The sequence below is a fragment of the Eptatretus burgeri genome, chromosome 2 (assembly GCF_056783735.1).
Source record: "Eptatretus burgeri isolate ZD-2024b chromosome 2, Ebu_testis_v1, whole genome shotgun sequence".
Lineage (NCBI taxonomy): Eukaryota > Metazoa > Chordata > Myxini > Myxiniformes > Myxinidae > Eptatretus > Eptatretus burgeri.
The window spans coordinates 115,834,427-115,847,195 of record NC_140962.1 but is presented as its reverse complement, the minus strand read 5'-3'; the positions used below and the strand labels follow the sequence as shown (position 1 = coordinate 115,847,195).

Here is a 12,769-nt window from a genome sequence, read left to right as displayed (position 1 = left end):
ATCCCATGGCCTGACAACAGTTGTGACACCAGAGGGTCCATTAACACAGACTGTCTGAGCTGGAGGTCCAAATACCTCCACGAACGCCAAAACGATATTGGAGTTACTGCATCATTTTACCAAGTCTATAATTTTTGCCAAATCACCCAAATGAAGCCTCAACTGGCCGTGGATCATGTATGGAAGGCAGGAAGGCGTTTCTTATAATTAAAAGGGTTTGTTTACAATGTATTCTGGGAAATTGATAAACAGGACGCTATAAATACAGTCAGATAAATATAAATGCAGTGTTTCACAATCTTTGCAGTTCAGTTATTTTATCAAACAAGCATTAGGGGGATAGCAGATGCAGACAATCAAATTTGGAATCTTGGACAACAGCCAGTATTTACTTTGGAGAAAGGAAAAGATAAAAAATTTAGAATAAACAAATTGGATTAAAAAAAACAATTACATGACCAGAAATTTATCTGTCCTTAAGAAAGGATTGTTTGTGAAACACGATATATATATATATATATATATATATATATATATATATATATATATATATATATATATATATATATATATATATATATATATATATGATCCCTGTGTCGCAAGAGGCGACCAGGGTTGCGTCAGGAAGGGCATCCGGTGTAAAACATGTGCCAAATCACGATGCGGATCATATGGATGATCTGCTGTGGCGACCCCTAATGGGAGCAGCCGAAAAAAGAAGAAGAAGAAGAAGAAGAAGAGAGATATATATATATATATATATATATATATATATATATATATATATATATATATATATATATATATATATATATATATAAATATAATATTGTTGCGGGCTGGGGGGTCGGGTGAGAAGACCATAAGGTGTCGATTCCCACCAGACTCCCCCGGAATTGTATGCCGTCTCACGGATAATTCCGTGACGTGGCGGGTCGCTTAGCCGACAGTGGACGCCAATAACTCAACCGCGTGACCTAGGGTCCTCCTGTCTATGGGTTAATCAGGTTACCTAATTAATCATGTGGTTTAATTACCGGGGAAACACGTCCTCGGTACGCCTTGTCCGAACCGGATCACTTTACCGGATCGGATATAGCCGAGCAACACTGCCAAGGACGTACTGGCTAAAAGGAGCGGATCGTTTGGAATGAAGTCCCAGCTAAATGAGGATTCGGACCATGCTGGATCAATGGAAGAAAAGACAAAAACGAGCAGGGAACATTCAAAATGATAATTATTTATTTTCAAGCAGGCAAGGAAAGCTATGTGGCACAGTGAAGATTTATTGGGGTGTGTTGTGCAGAGATAGAAAGAAGCGTGGTGCGACAATAAACGGGCAACTTACAAAAGGGGACACAGAGCAGACTTCATGTGGAAATAATAACAATAACAATGATAACAATCTTCTGCAGTCTGACTGAAGCAGACAGGCACCAGCACACACACGCCCACACAGACACAGAACCCGATTAAGAGGGAGCTTTGCAACCCGAGTGGGGGTGGGGGGGGGGGTTGAGGCTATGATCTCGGTACCTGTGCGCCGGATAGCACGCCGTGCCACCAATACGTTTCGGGGGGGGGGGATGCTCTGGGGTGCGGTACCCGACAGTGGGCACGTTGCCTATGGCCCAAGCCGCACATGTGGAGACTGTGCTCGTGAAGGAGGAGCTTGAGTGGAGCAGTGGACGGGATCAGGTAGGCGGGTGGGGTCGACGTGGTGTGGGCGGAAACGAGGAGGCGGAGTCGAGGAGCAGGACGCGGGTCGTGGCAGTGTCGACATAGGCAGAGACGAGAAGCAGGGAACAGACAGTTCGGTCCAGAGCGACTGCCCCAACCTTTATAGGGCCCGCAGCTCGGGGGGGGGGGCATGCCGAATCCAAATGTCATCACCCCAATCGGGCGCTCCGATTGGCCCGACCCCTCACGTGGCCCGCCAGCTTGGGACGGAAACCGCCTCACTTCGTTTCCGGCAAGGCCATCCCAGACAGTGGGAATATTGCGCTCCGACCCCACGAGATGACATGAATCGCCTACACCGAAATTGGCACGCGAATCATTCTGCAAAAAACCCCGGGCGAGCGGTCGAGGGTCCCGCACGCCTGCTCGGGCATCCGACCAGTGCGGATCAATGCGTTCGTTCTGCACGCGCCAACGTGGCCCGCACTGTACATTCCCTGCCTTGATCGCAGCCTTGCTGGCCGCAGAGACGAGAAGACGTTCACCATCCATGGAGAGTCCACCGCTGCCAACGAGGACCGAAGGTACATCGCCATGGATATATCCATGCACGTTTCACGAGCGGCGTACGTGCCTGCTTTCGAGCACATTCCATACAGTGCGCGCGGTTCCGCCATTACACACGTGGCCAGCACTTGCGTTCACATGACTCCACTAGCGTGTGTGCGGGGCGAACACCAACATGCATCGGGTATTGAGGTTAAAAAAGAACAAGCCACTTCTACCCGCATACTCGTATCCTGCCCAACATTGCGTGGAGTCGGCTTTATTGGCCTCTGTACGTGTGTCGTGCTGGCCGTGTTTCCCGTGCCGTGAAAAACACCATTTGTGCAGCCTCTTAAGAGGTATTTACTTGCATGCCTTTCTAATGCAATCGGCAATTCTCCCCAGACCATCGGAAGCTCCAGTCAATAGTCCAGCACCAATTAGCGCACATCACTCGCCGCACACGCTGGGTTTAGGGCTCGCCCGGGAACGAGAATCTCTGGACAGCGGATCCCTCACTGCGGCACCGCACGCGCTGGCCTCCAAGGCAAACGTGGCTGATTTACCTCAGGATTACTCAGAAAAGAAGAAGAGTGGGGATGAAATGAAGGAAAAAATGATTTAAGCAACCCTAGCTATTAGATCATCGCAACGCACTCCCTTGCTGTCCCGCTAAACAAAAGGAAGGGGACTATCTACACGTATAATAATGGAATAACTGTATTGGGACACCTATCTGTTGTATGCATGCGGTTCTGAAAACCGCTTCAATATTCTACATTATTTATATATACATATTGTTGCGGGCTGGGGGTCGGTGGTGAGAACGACCACTAGGTGGGGAAAGTCACGTCGTCTTCCATCAGACTCCCCAGAATTGTAGGCCGTCGCTCCAGATAATTAATTCTGCAAGCCGGCGGGTCGCTGAACCGTCCGTGGAATGCCAATACCTCCACCGTGTAGTGTAGGGTATTTTTGTCTAGAACCAATTTTCCAAATTAACTACGCGGTGTCGTCTACCGGGGAACCATTCCCTCGGCACGTCTTGCTCGAACCGGGTCACTCTACCGCCTGCGGTAGAGTTCCAACTACCAACTCCGGTTCGGGTGCAGTCGAGCGGAACTGCCAAAGCCGTGCCGGCTCGGATGAACGGAATATTGGGTATAAAAACCCGGCTAAACTCAGATCCGAACCATGCTGGACCAATGCAAGAAAGGAGGGAAACGAACTGGGAACATTTCTACAATTGTTTTATTCACAAATAAAAAAGACACAGGGCAAGACTTATTGTGGATATGCAAGCAAGAATTTACAATGATGGAAAACACTTAACAGTTCTACTTATAAGATGGGCCCACACACTCAGACGCACACTCAGATGATTTATTGAAAGATCCCAGCAGCCAGAGAGGGAGAGACGAGCTGGGGGTCGCAGTTCACGTGGGTTCCTGCACGTTGAAGGGAGGGTGTGCTCCGCGGTGCGGCACCGGCTATTGGTCATGCGGCTCGGCCCACAGTCACATGCGTGGGGTTCGTGCCTGTGGAGGAAACCGAGCGGGGTCGTCGGAGTCCTAGGGTCGTGGACGGGATCAGGATCGTGGACGGGACCCAGGAAAACTCCACAAACGCCAGCAAAATGTTGAGCGCACACCAACCAACTTGCTCCTCCAAAAGAACTCTCGTTCCTCCTCCAAGAGAATTACTCAGAACCAACGACCAAACCCCCTCAGAACTCTCCGCTGAGGATGGCGTCGTAACTATTATGGACCTCCCCAAACGGGGCGGGGGCTCGGTGGAACAGACGTCACTGTCTGCTCTGATTGGACGGGTCTCCGATGGGTCTGCCCTTTCTGGGCAGGGCTTCGGTTCGGCGAGTGAAGCGCTTGTTCAGTGGTGTTGTCGGTTTGTTTGTTGGATGGTCGTTAGATGGTGTGTTGGATGGTCGTTAGATGGTGTGTTGGATGGTCGTTAGATGTAATAACCTACCCAAAAGGACATCGCAACGCACACCTTTGATTCTCCTAATAGACAAAAGGAAGGGACCTGTCTTACATGTACTTAACGGAATAACTGACTCTTGAGTGTTGGGACATCTGCATGTTTGAATGCATATGGTTTCCAGATCCGTAACAATATATATATATATATATATATATATATATATATATATATATATATATATATATATATATATATATATATATATATATATATTTATTGTATACATAGTTATATATATTATTAATAGATATATATTATTTGTATATATATAGTCATGCGCCACTTAACGACGGGGTTATGTTCTGAGAAACGCGTCGTAAAGCAACGTCATCGTTGTGCGAACATCATTTTTTTTTTTTTCATTTTCGTTTTCGAACATCGTACTTACACAAACCTAGACACCTAGGCTATATGGTGTAGCCTATTGCTCCTCGGATACAAACCTGTACAGCATGTTACTGTGCTGAATACTGTCGGCAATTGTAACACACATCCAAGAGAGACGGAAGACACGTTAGATTTACCTTTGTGCTGTTCATGACAGCCATTGGTGTTGTTAGCAGCAGCTTACAATCTCCTCTCGCATTGATTATAGAAAGGTGAATAAATAGCGTTTAGATTTTATAAATACATAATCATTGCATCGATGTTATAATTTAAAAATGAAGGAACGAGCACCTGTCAATTGTGATATATATATATATATATATATATATATATATATATATATATATATATATGTATATATATATATGTATATATGTATATTTTCGGAACAGTGCGATTGTTTAAACAACATACAAAGCTTCAATGAAAACAAATTTGTGTTTTAATGTCAACTAAGAACAACGATTTATTCGCGGAATTCTTCAATTCAAAGGTAATTTACTTACGAGAAGGTAAACGTGCAAACATTGGTACAGTTTGAAAGCCGATTTCCTTGAATCCCGATTTAGCACGATCCTGTTTTTCTCGCGATGACATTTTATGGACCTCAACGATCGCATTATAACAGGGCCACACTGTCGTTTATTATCATTATGAGGTATTATGTACTGTACAGTGTACATAATTGTATGTGCTATTTTTATACGAGGCTACATCACTTGGCGATAGGAATTTTTCAGTTACATTTTTTTTTTCTTCAGAGCTGGCAGATCCCCGTCGTATATGCGATCCGTCGTTGCACGGAACATCGTTAAGCGGCGCATGACTGTATATATATATTATTTATCTTCTTCTTCTTCTTCTTCTTCTTCTTCTTCTTCTTCTTCTTCTTCTTCTTCTTCTTCTTCTTTCGGCTGCTCCCGTTAGGGGTCGCCACAGCGAATCAACCGTCTCCATTTCGCTCTATCCTCCACATCTTCCATTGACACTCCAACCGCCTGCATGTCCGCCCTCACCGCATCCATGAACCTCTTCTTTGGCCCTCCTCTTCTCCTCCTGCCTGGCGGCTCCATCCTCAGCATCCTTCTCCCGATATACTCCGCTTCCCTCCTGTGCACATGTCCAAACCATCTCAATCTCGCCTTTCTCACTTTGTCTCCAAACCGTCCTACCTGCGCTGTCTCTCTAATATACTCATTCCTTATCCTGTCCATCCTCGTCACTCCCAACGAGAATCGCAGCATCTTTAACTCTGCCACCTCCAGCTCCGCTTCCTGTCTTTTTGTTAGCGCCACCACCTCCAAACCATACAACATAGCTGGTCTCACTACCGTCTTATATACTTTCCCCTTCACTCTTGCAGCTACCCTTCTGTCACAAATCAATCCTGCAACTCTTCTCCACCCACTCCATCCTGCCTGCACTCTCTTTTTCACTTCTCTACCACACTCTCCGTTACGTTGGACAGTTGATCCCAAGTATTTAAACCCATCCATCTTCCCCACCTCATCTCCTTGCAACCACACCACACCATACCACCACCCTCCCTCTCATTTACGCACATGTACTCCGTTTTACTCCGACTGACTATCATTCCCCTTCTCTCCAGTGCATACCTCCACCAGTCGAGGCTCGCCTCAGCCTGCTCCCTACTCTCGCTACAGATCATGATGTCATCCGTGAACATCATAGTCCATGGGGACTCCTTGTCAGGTCTTGTCAGGTCAGGTTCGATCTGTGACCTGCTACAGGTACCATGTAAACCTGTACTAACCTGTTCCATGGTCGGGTTGTCGGCGACTAAACCGTCTCCCCCACCAGGTTTTCTGGTGAGGAGGGTGTTTGGATATGGACACCCAGCAGGATTAAAAACAAAACCTGTCAAAGGGTGGAGGAGCTCCTTGTGAGCCAACGGCCATCCATATCTAGTGCCCAACTGTGTCTGCGGACGTCCTCCTGCAGTTGGGTCACTTCTTATTAGGAGGTTGGTGGCAGGATTTGCACTCCGGCCACCGTAAAACCCTTCATTCCGCAAAACGCAAAAAAATCTGAAAACCCACTCCGTGGGAGTACCTCCTGTGCAGCTTCCCTTCGCAGGGCAGCTCACCGGATGACGGGATTGGGGCAAAGCCTTCGGGACCCTCAATCTTTGATAGGAGGGAAACCACGGGGTAACATCCCTGGGTCAGATTGCGGGAGAGTGTGTCGGAGTGGTGCTGAGGTGTCGTCCACCAGACGGCGGTCTCCTTGGGTTAACCTGAGGCGGTCCCTTCGGGTGGGTGCCTGGAATGTCCTATCCCTAAGAGAGGATGATCACCTGTCTCTGTTATCATCTGAGCTCAAGCGTTTTGACATCAGGATTGCAGCTCTCTCTGAGGTTCGGAGACCGGATTGCGGCGAGATAATGGTGGGTGGTTACACCTAATATTGGTCTGGTCGCTCTGATGGTTACCATACCCAAGGAGTTGCTGAAGCTGTGTCCAATAAGCTGACCCAAATGATAATTGAGGTAACACCGGTCAACGAGCGTATTATGAGATTAAGGATTCGTCACTCCTTAGGTGTCATTTCCCTGGTCTCTGTTTATGCTCTGACTGAGGCGAGTGATCTCACCGTGAAGGATGCATTCTACGCCACACTCGAGTCTGTGGTTGATCAGTGCCCCAGACGAGATACACTTCTAGTCTTGGGGGATTTCAATGCATCGACTGGAACTGATAGGGACGGTTATGAGGTGTGTGTTGGTCCCCATGGGTCAGCAACTATGAACCAGAATGGCACTAAGTTCCTTGACTTTGCAAGAAGTCATGGACTTAGGGTGGCTGGTTCATGGTTTCAGCGCCCACAAGCTCATCGCTGGACTTGGTATTCCAACGCTGGTGGTGTGGCAAAGGAGATTGACCATGTCCTCATTGACGGTCGTTGGAGGATGATCCAGAACTGCAGGGTCTACGGGAGTGCTCAGTTCCTCAATACTGACCACAGGCTTGTTGTAGCAACTCTAAAGCTGCACCTTAAATCCTGGAGAATGGTACCATCCCAGCCGAGGCTGGATGTTGCCAAGCTCAGGGATGAGAGAGTAGCTGAGGAGTTTGCGAACAGGCTGAGTGGACACTTGGGGAGTCTGGGTGCTTTGGGGGGTCCTGAAGAGTTGTGGAGCGCCTTCAAGACCACCGTCCTCGATGTTGCCGGTGGATGCCTTGGAGCTCACCGCAGGGCAAAGAAGAATTTTGTCTCTCAAGCGACACTGGATACCATTGACCAGAGTTGCAGGGCCAGGCTGAATGGCAGAGCTGAGCTGTTCAGGGAGCTGAGGCGTAAAACTGTACGTGCACTGAGGGTGGACAAGGAGGCCTATGTGCGAGGAATCTGTGAGGGGGTAGAGCATCACCTGTGGACAGGTGATTCTCGTCCCGCTTACAGGGGAATTCGCGCATTACGTTCATCCAAGCCCATCCCTCGGAGCACTGCAGTTCGAGCAGAGAGTGATAGGCTCTTGACAGAGGAGTCTGAAGTGAAGGCCCGCTGGGCCGGTTACTTTGAGCGGTTGTACCAGGCTGATCCCCCAACTGTCGAGTTGGACGTTAAGGGTGTTACAATCCCTGTTGCTGACCCTCGAATCAACTGTGGTCCACCTACGCTTGTGGAAACACGGGCTGCGGTGAACCAGTTGAAACGGGGCAAAGCTCCAGGGATCTGTGGCATCCATGCCGAACTTCTCAAGGCTGGTGGAAATGCTGCACTCGTGTCGTTGCATGCAGTTTTGTGCTCTGCCTGGAACACAGGCATCATCCCAACTGACTGGAAGAGGGGCCTTGTTGTCCCTCTCTGGAAAGGGAAGGGTGATCGCCAAGACTGCAACAACTACCGAGGGGTGACGCTGCTCTCAGTGCCGGGCAAGGTCTTTGCTCGGATAATTCTTGATAGGGTTCGCCACCATCTGCTTGAGCACCAGCGTCCAGAGCAGTCAGGCTTTACACCAAAGAGGTCAACGATTGACCGTATCCTTGCACTTCGTGTCCTCACCGAACGCAGACGAGAGTTTCGGCAGGGGCTGCTTGCAGCCTATGTTGATCTCTGTAAAGCGTTCGATTCAGTGAATCGGGATGTCCTCTGGAGGATTCTTGGTCTTCGTGGGGTGCCACCAAAACTGATCGATCTGATGTCTGAACTCTACTCTGGTACTGAGAGTGCTATGAAGTGTGGTGGTACCATCTCTGACTTATTTCCAGTTGTTACTGGAGTTCGTCAGGGATGTGTACTTGCCCCCACACTTTTCAGCACTTGTATGGACTGGATTCTAGGGAGGATGTCGGAGAGATCAAGTTGCGGTGCGTCATTTGGGAATGTCAAGATCTCGGACCTTGACTTTGCAGATGATGCAGTCATCTTTGCGGAGACTTTAGACATCCTCTTGGGGGCCCTCGAGGTGCTGAATGAGGAGTCGGAGCCGTTGGGATTACGGGTTTCTTGGGTCAAAACTAAGATCCAGGCTTTCGGTGACATCTTGGATGCTGCTGTCCTGTCTGTGTCTGTTTGTGGTGAGGATGTTGAGGTCGTGGAGAGATTCACTTACCTTGGCAGTGATATTCATGTCTCTGCTGGCTGCGAGTCAGAGGTCAATAGACGTCTGGGTCGGGCCTGGGGAGTCATGGATTCACTGGATCATGGGGTGTGGCGCTGCCGGTACCTGTGCGGGAGGACGAAAGTCCGAGTCTTCAGGTCCTTGGTACTTCCAGTCTTGCTCTATGGGTGCGAGACTTGGACTCTGACCAAGGATCTGAGACGGAGACTTAATTCCTTTGGTACCAGGTCTCTTCGGAGAATCCTTGGCTATCGCTGGTCGGATTTTGTGTCCAACGAGCGGTTGCTGAGAGAGACTCGGATGAGATTTGTTACCTGCATAGTCCGTGAGCGTCAGTTGCGGCTGTATGGACATGTGGCTCGTTTTCCTGACTCTGATCCTGCTCACCAGTTTTCTCAGCGAGGGAGTCTCATGAGTGGAGGAGGCCAGTGGGTCGACCACGTGCCTCATGGTTGCAACAGGTTGACCATCATCTCAAGGAGATGGGGATGGGCCTGGCATCTGCCTGGGGGATGGCCAGACGGAGGCCCCTGGAGTACCGGCGGAAAGTGGACGCAGCGACGTGCTGTTCTGGCAAATGCTCCCATACCTGACCTGACTCCAGTCTGATCTCGTCCGTCAACCTGTCCATCACCATTGCAAACAGGAAAGGGCTCAGAGTCGATCCTTGGTGCAATTCCACCTTTACCTTTAACCGGTCCGTCATTCCTACCGCACACCTCACCGCTGTCACACTGTCCTCATACATATCCTGCACGATCCTCACATACTTCTCCACCACTCCCAACTTCCTCATCCAATGCCTCAACTCCTCTCTTGGCACCCTATCATAAGCTTTCTCTAAATCCACAAACACACAATGTAACTCTTTCTGGCCTTCCCTATACTTCTCCATCAACATCCTCAAAGCAAACATCGCATCAGTGGTGCTCTTTCCTGGCATAAACCCATATTGCTGCTCACAGATCGTCGCCTCTCCTCTCAACCGAGCTTCCACTACTCTTTCCCACAACTTCATGGTGTGGCTTAACAACTTTATCCCTCTGTAATTTCGACAGCTCTGCACATCACCCTTATTCTTGAAAATTGGAACCAGTACACTTAATCTCCACTCCTCCGGCATCCTCTCACCTTCCAAGACTTTATTAAACAATCTGGTTAACAACCCCACTGCCATCTCTCCTAAGCACTTCCATGCCTCCACTGGTATATCATCTGGGCCAACCGCCTTTCCACTTTTCATCCTCTTGATAGCAGTCCTCACTTCATCCTTACTGATCCACCCCACTTCCTGATTCACTCTCTCCACCTCTTCCAACCTTCTCTCTCTCTCTCATTTTCTTCATTCATCAGCTCCTCAAAGTACTCCATCCACCTTCTCAACACACTCTCCTCGCTTGTCAGCACATTCCCATTTGTGTCCTTAATCACCCTAACCTGCAGCACATCCTTCCCAGCTCGGTCCCTCTGTCTTGCCAATCGGTATAAATCCTTTTCCCCTTCCTTTGTATCCAACTTCTCATACAGCTCGTCATATGCCTTTTTATTCGCCTTTGCCACCTCTCTCTTTCCCTTTCACCGCCACTCCTTGTACTCCTGCCTACTTTCTTCATCTCTCTGACGATCCCACTTCTTTTTCGCCAACCCCTTCTTCCTTGTACTTTCCTGTACTTCCTCGTTCCACCACCAAGTCTCCTTATCTTCCTTCCTCTGTCCAAATGTCACACCAAGTACCTTCCTAGCTATCTCCCTCACCACTTCTGCTGTAGTTGCCCAATCATCCCACCCATCTTTACCACCATCCAACATCTGTCCTGCCTCCTCCCTAAATTCCACTCAACAGTCTTCCTCCTTCAGCTTCCACCATCTGGTCCTTGGTTCAGCCCTCACTCTCTTCCTCAACCTCACCTCCAAAATCATCCTACAGACCACCAATCGATGCTGTCGAGCTACACTCTCCCCTGCCACCACCTTACAGTCTCTAATCTCTTTCACGTTGCATCTCTTGCTTAAGATGTAATCCACCTGTGTGCACTTTCCTCCACTCTTGTATGTCACCCTGTGTTCCTCCTTCTTCTGGAAATACGTATTTACCACTGCCATTTCCATTGTTTTTGCAAACTTGACCACCATTTGCCCTTCCACATTTCTCTTGTTGAGACCGTACCTACCCATCACCTCCTCGTCCTCTTTATTCCCTTCCCCAACATGCCCATTGAAATCTGCTCCAATCACCACTCTTTCATCCTTGGATACACTCGCCACCACTTCATTTAACTCACTCCAGAAATCTTCTTTATACTCCATCTCACACACAATATGCGGCGCATGTGCACTGATGACATTCATAATCACCCCTTCAATTTCCAACTTCACACTCATCACTCGGTCAGACACTCTCCTTACCTCCAATACCCTCTTGACATAATCTTCCTTCAGGATTACCCCGACACCATTTCTCCTCCCATCCACACCATGGTGGAACAGTTTTAAACCGCCTCCAATGCTCCTAGCCTTACTCCCCATCCACTTGGTCTCTTGTACACACAGTATTTCCACCTTAATCCTCTCCATCATATCAGCCAACTCTTGCCCTTTGCCAGTCATCATCCCAACATTCAGAATATATATTATTTATATGTATATATATATTATTTATTTGTATATATATTTATATATACAGTCATGCGCCGCTTAACGACGTTCCGGGCAACGACGGATCGCATATACGACGGATCTTCCGCTCTGAAAAAAAAAGAAAGAAAAAAAAAAAAGAAAAAAATGTAACTGAAAAAATTCCTATCGCCGAGTGATGGTGCCTCGTATAAAAATAGTACATACAATTATGTACACTGTACAGTGCATAATACCTCATAATGATAATAAACGACAGTGTGGCCCTGTTATAATGCGATCGTTGAGGTACATAAAATGTCATCGCGAAAAAAACAGGATCGTGCTAAATCGGGATTCAAGGAAATCGGCTTTCAAACTGAACCAATGTTTCCACGTTTACCTTCTAGCAAGGAAAATAACCTTTGAATTGAAGAATTCCACGGATAAATCGTTGTTCTTAGTCGACATTAAAACACAAATTTATTATTAGTGAAGCTTATTATGTTGTTAAAACATTCACACTGTTCCGAAAATACATATCACAATTGACAGGTGCTCGTTTCTTCATTTGTAAATTATAACATCGATGCAATGATTACGTATTCATAAAATCCAAACGCTTTTTATTCATCTTTCTATAATCGATGCGAGAGGAGATTGTAAGCTGCTGCTAACAACACCGATGACCGTCATGAACAGCACAAAGGTAAAACTGACGTGTCTTCCGTCTCTCTTGGATGTGTGTTACATTTGCCGACAGTATTCAGTACAGTAACATGCTGTACAGGTTTGTATCCGAGGAGCAATAGGCTACACCATATAGCCAAGGTGTCTCGGTTTGTGTTAGTACGATGTTCGAAAACGAAAAAAAAAAAATGTTCGCACAACGATGACGTCGCTTAACGACGCGTTTCTCAGAACGTAACCCCGTCGTTCAGTGGCGCATGACTG

The 12,769-nt window shown here is 47.8% G+C and overlaps 1 protein-coding gene across 10 annotated transcripts in view; it reads left to right on the top strand.

Moving 5' to 3' along the window:
• Window positions 1-12,769, top strand: part of LOC147032889 (single-stranded DNA-binding protein 2-like) — a 151,443-nt gene that overhangs the window by 40,840 nt on the left and 97,834 nt on the right. The window lies entirely within an intron of this gene.